Genomic DNA, 6,000 nt, shown 5'->3' with positions numbered 1-6,000 from the left:
AAGCAGTAGGAGAAGCAACGTGTAAAAGAGAAAGAATAATATTATAATAATAATAAACTTTATCTACACAGCGCCAACAAATTCCACGGCGCTCCACAGATTAACAGTTTCAAACACTCAAAGAGTGTTCAAATAACTCAAACGTATACAGTAAACAGAGCTGTTCAACTTGGGAGGGAGCTGTGTCCCCCAATGAAGGCTCTGAGAAACAGATTTTACGGTAAGCAACCAAAAATCCTGTTTTCTCTATCGCCTTTCATTGGGGGACACAGGAACCATGGGACGTCCCAAAGCAGTCCCTGGGGTGGGAAAAACAGGATTTTTGGTTGCTTACCGTAAAATCTGTTTCTCAGAGCCTTCATTGGGGGACACAGGAACCATGGGTGTATGCTGCTGCCACTAGGAGGCTGACACTATGCAAATAAAAAAGTTAGCTCCTCCTCTGCAGTGTACACCCTACCGACAGGAAGTAGGATATTCAGTTAGTGAGAAAGCAGTAGGAGAAGCAACGTGTAAAAGAGAAAGAATAATAATAATATAATAATAAACTTTATCTACACAGCGCCAACAAATTCCACGGCGCTCCACAGATTAACAGTTTCAAACACTCAGAGTGTTCAAATAACTCAAATGTATACAGTAAACAGAGCTGTTCAACTTGGGAGGGTGCTGTGTCCCCCAATGAAGGCTCTGAGAAACAGATTTTACGGTAAGCAACCAAAAATCCTGTTTTCTCTATCGCCTTTCATTGGGGGACACAGGAACCATGGGACGTCCCAAAGCAGTCCCTGGGGTGGGAAAAACATACTTCCATCAGGTCCGAGGACTCACCACTGCCGCCTGCAGGATCCTTCTGCCCAGGCTGGAGTCCGCCGTAGTTCGGCGAAACGTGTGGATGGAAGACCAGGTTGCCGCTTTGCAAAGCCGTCGGCGAAAGCCCTGTGACGTACTGCACTGGAAGCGCCGACTGCCCGGGTAGAGTGAGCCTTTATCTCAGGAGGGGGCACTCTGTTCTTGACCCGGTAAGCTTCCAAATTGCCGTTCTGATCGAGCGAGCAATAGTCGCCTTGGAAGCCGGCAGGCCTCTACGCACACTGTCAGGGATGGCGAAAAGAGAATCCATCTTTCGGAAAGCGGCCGTGCTAGCCAGGGAGATCCTCACTGCCCTGACGAGGCCCAGCCTGTTCAACGATCGCTCCAGAGGATGAGTCGGAGCTGGACAAAAGGAAAGGTAGAACGATGTCCTCGTTGAGGTGGAAAGATGAAAACCACCTCGAGAAAGGAAGGCAGAGGCTTGGGACCACCTTGTCCTGGTGGAAATCAAGAAAAGGAGGTCGGCAAGAAATGGCCGCCAACTCAAAAATGCGGCGGATCGAAGAGATGGAACTGAGAAAAGCCACCTTCCGAGATAGAACTGGTAGGGAAAACTCCCTGAGAGGTTTAAAAGGGGGGAACCCCTAAGAACAACCAACACAACCTTTAAATCCCATGAATCCACAGAGGCCCTGTACGGAGGGACAGCGTGGGCTACTCCTTGAAAGAAGGTCTTAACCTGCGGCTGAGAAGATAACGTCTTCTTAAAGGGAAGAAGAGCGCAGGAACCTGGCCCTTTAGGGAACTGAGAGCGAAGTCCGAATCCAGTCCTGCCTGAAGGAAAGCCAAATGGAAGGCAGGGAAAAGGACATAGGTGAAAAGCGGTTGGGCTCGCATCAACGAAAGTAAGTCTTCCAGGTACGATAGTAGAACCTGGAAGACGACGAAGGCTTCCTAGCCTGGATTATAGTGTGACTCATCCGGGCCGAAAGGCCGGACGCTCTAGAACTGTGGAGTCCACAGCCACGCCGTTAAACAGAGAGACCGATAATTCGGGTGGCAGATCGGACCCCGGGGGCCAGAGCGTAGACGCCCACTGCGGAAGGGTCGCAAGATCTGGAGACGAACCAAAGGAACCTGCCTGTTCTTCGGGACGCAGAGAGGTCCACGTCCGGAGTCCCCCATCGAAGACAAATCTGATGGAAGACCTCCTGATGCAAGGACCATTACCCTGCCGCGAGACCCTCGCGGCTGCGGAAATCGGCGGCCCAATTGTCCATGCCGGGGATATGCACCGTGTATATCACCGGAACCGTTGCCTCTGCCCAGAGGAGGATCTTGGATACCTCGGCCAAGGAGCTCCGAGTCCTCCCTTTATGGTTGACATATGCCACCGCCATGGCATTGTAGACCCCTGAGAATCCTTTCCTAGTGACGAGGGAAGAGAAAGATGGCCCGAAGCTCGAGGACGTTGATCAGCGGAGGAGACTCCTGCGCCGACCAATGACCCCAAACAGTCAGGTGGCGAAACACAGCGCCCCAGCCAAGCAGGCTGGCGTCCGTCGTCACCACCTGCCAAAGAACTGGAAGGAAGGAGATGCCCTGGGAGATGAGAGGTGACATCAGCCACCAGTTGAGGGACCCTTGACTCGGGGAGAGAGTCGGATCGGACGATCCAGGGACAAGACAGCCCTATCCCACTGTGACAGAATGGCCTGCTAAAGAGGTCGAGAGCGAAATTGGGCAAAGGGAATTGCTTCGAACGTCACTACCATCCTCCCCAGAACCTTCATGGCCGGTCAGAAGAAGGGAAGCCGAGGACCCTAAAGCAAGCGTACATCCCGACGAAGGATGGATCTCTTGTCCTCGGGAAGGAAGACTTTGGTCTGACGAGTGTCAAAGAGCATGCCCAGAAAAACGAGGTGCTGGGAAGCAACAAGACAGGATTTCTTCTTGTTGACGAGCCACCCGAAGCGGACTAGAGGACGATGGACAGGCTCTGGTGAGCCTGAGAAAAAGGGGACGGAGCCTTGAAGAGGATGTCGCCGAGGTACGGAAAAAATAATAAGCCCCTGACCATCAAGATGGCTATCAGCGCTGCAATGGTCTTCGTGCAAACCCTGGAAGCGGTTGCGAGAACGAACGGCAGGGTGAAGATCCAGAATGGGACAAAACGTGCCTTTTTTTTTTTGCTTTTCTTTCGGTACCACAAAAGATTGGAATAGAAACCAGTGAACCGTTCTTTTTCTGGGACGGGAACTATTACTCTGGCTTTGAGGAGAGAAGCGGTGGCTGCGAAGAAACCCGGAACTAGAACGGGGACTCTTGGGGTCGGGATCCGAAGAAACGATCCCTGGGTTGTGAAACGAACTCTTTTTTGTATCCCGAGGATACAACTTCCCTGACCCATGCGTCCTCTGCTGAGGAGATCCAGACATCCCTGAAGAAGAGAAAGCCGCCCATCCTGGGAAGTGGGCTGGGGTCTTGCTGTGAGTCATGCCGAGGTGGATCCTCCAGTCCTAGACCTGGAGGATCTACCCTGGAAGTAGCGAGAGCGCCAGGAAGGCGTGCGTCTAAAGGAAACCGTCTTCTACTCTTGACGTGCCTGTGGCCTCTGTTGCTGCGGGGAAAAGGAGTTTGACGCCACAAAGCGACGTAAAGGCCGAAAGGACCGAAATTGCCGTCTAGGAGGAGGGCGACGAGGTGTAGACTTGTGCCCCCGGTATCGTCCTTAATGATTTGGCCCAACTTAGAACCAAAGAGACATGAACACTGAAAAAGGCAGGCTGGTAAGGGACTTTTTGAAGACAAATCCGCATGTCAGGCCTTGAGCCAGACGGACCGACGGATGGCAACTGCATTGCTGGACACCTGAGCCGCAAAAGACGCGGCATCCAGGGAAGCGGAGACCAAGTATTCACCCGCATGAGAAAACTGGTTGGCAAGCTCCGCCAGCTGTCCAGGAGGGCCCCGTCCAGAATGCCCCGACTGAGTTGTGTGACCTATTTGGATATGGATATTGAAACCCAAGTGTAAGCAATGGCTGGGCAAAAATAGACGCAGCCGTTTCAAAGGCTGAGCTCGCAAAGGATTCTATGACTCTATAGTTAGAATCTTTCAGAGATGCTCCGCCAGATAGCGGGAGGACCGTGTTGGAGGACAGAGTCCAATTAGCGGTGAGCTCCAGAGAAAAGGGATATAAAAACGCCAAGGCGCTTTCCTCTCTGAAAGCGACTGGTCGGATTCTTTTTCTCTCGTCAGGACCTCCTCGAATTCAGGTTGAGAAGCGAAGACCTTGGAAGGTGGCTTTGACCGTCTAAACGAAACCGCCTGATCCGCGCGTTCCGTAGAGGAATCTTTGATGCCACGGGTCTGGTTGATTGCTCCAATGAGGCTCTGAACCATATCCCTCATGTTAGCGATTTGGTCAGAATGCAGCTCCAAAACGTCCCTCTGAAGGTGCGTCCGAGAACGCCTCGCCTGACTCAGGGGAGAGGACCGGGAAGAAACTGACCGCTGAAATGGGCCGTGAGGCAAGATGGAACAGGAAGAGGAGTCGCAACGGCGCTCCCGTCTGGACCTCTCTAAGGCCTATCCTGGTAGGCTCAGACAGGGCTACTTGTAACCCGCTGGCTACCGCGGAGGTCTGCAAGGACAACCGATCCAGAACGGACACCGGGGTCTGGGATACCCTGGTGAGATCCGCCACAGATTGAGACAGAGAGGAAGCCCACCCTGGGATAGGGTCCTCACTCTCACTCGGGGCAAAGGGGGGAAGCCCTGAACGATGTGGGCTCGCTGCAGTCCTGATAGGTGGGAGAGGACTGACCTAAGGGGAACCTGCCCTTACAGGAGAGCACAAAAGGTGTCTGACTAAAGCAGAGGAAGGGTATTGGTCTGCAGTGCAGAGCTACTCACGGAAGATGTCCTGTGGATAGCTTCGGCTGTAGGAGGAGGCAGGTCCTGTAAGAAATCCCCGCTGGGTCCACACGCCGGGAGTGGTGTAAGGCCCCGCACTGTGAAGTCCGCAGCACGAGCCAAGAACCGCCGAAAGCAGCCGGCGCTGAAGCTGCACGATTGGGACTACAAAGATGGTGCCGGCCGCAGTCTGTGCTGAGGCCAAGAGGAGTGGGCGGGGCTAAGTGTCGAAGTGAAGAGAGGGGAAGACGCGGGAGAAAAGCCCGCCGGAAAGAGGACGGGGCGGAGCCATAACGCCGCACTAGGCCCCGACAGAAGCCGGGACCTAAATTAGCCCCCGATGGCCGGGGGGAATGGAAGCCGCGGCGTGGAAGTCCCGCAAGGCTAGCCCACCCGACGGAGAGAGCGGGGGTTAGAGGCACTGCACCGCGGTCTGTGCCTAGGCCAGGAGAAGGGGGAAAACGCGGTAGAAAGACCCGCCGGAAAGAGGATGGGGGCGGAGCCGTAACGCCGCACTAGGCCCCGACAGAAGCCGGGGCCTAAATTAGCCCCCGGTGGCCGGCGGAAAAGGTCCAGGCCCCGACCGAAGCCGGGGCCTGGATTTCCTGAGGGAAAGGAGGTGAGGAGACGCGGCGCCGGAAGTAGGCCCCAGAAGAAACCGGGACCTAAATTAGAGGCCGGCGCCGCCGGTGAAGGGAACCGCGGCGCCGGAGCAGTGCGCCGCAGGGACTGAGTAGAAGGGCAGCCTGCCAAGGCCGCCCGGGAAAGCGGAAGTGGCGGGGTCGCAGCGCCCGAAGTAGGCCCCGGCAGAAGCCGGGACCTAAATTAGAGGCCTAAATATGCAAACTTGAAAAAACGAAATTTGAACTGCATTACTGCACTAGAAATATGAAAAATGAGAGCTTTTAGCGCACAAAAATGGCCAATTTTATGTGTACCTCGTAGCCACGTTAAGGCATCTCTCTTATACGAGGTCCTACGTTTGACCTACCTCACTGAGAATAAACGTCTCCATCTGAATGGGTACATGTAAAAATCTCTTCTTGGACTCAAATTCTCTCTCTATGTGGAGGGGTATTGGACCTACTATAATTAAAACACCTGAAGCTAGGAGGCGGGGAGTGCACGATCAGAAGGCTAGAGAATACATTTCAAAAACCTGACCTGCACATCCAAACATAGACTGAGTGTGAACAGGTGCTGAACCCAGAGTCGCCAACTCGTATATAGTTAAATAAATAGGGCAGCACACTGCAGCGCCAAAACATG

The sequence above is a fragment of the Ranitomeya imitator genome, chromosome 2 (genome assembly GCF_032444005.1).
Source record: "Ranitomeya imitator isolate aRanImi1 chromosome 2, aRanImi1.pri, whole genome shotgun sequence".
NCBI lineage: Eukaryota > Metazoa > Chordata > Amphibia > Anura > Dendrobatidae > Ranitomeya > Ranitomeya imitator.
This window is presented reverse-complemented; position numbering follows the sequence as displayed.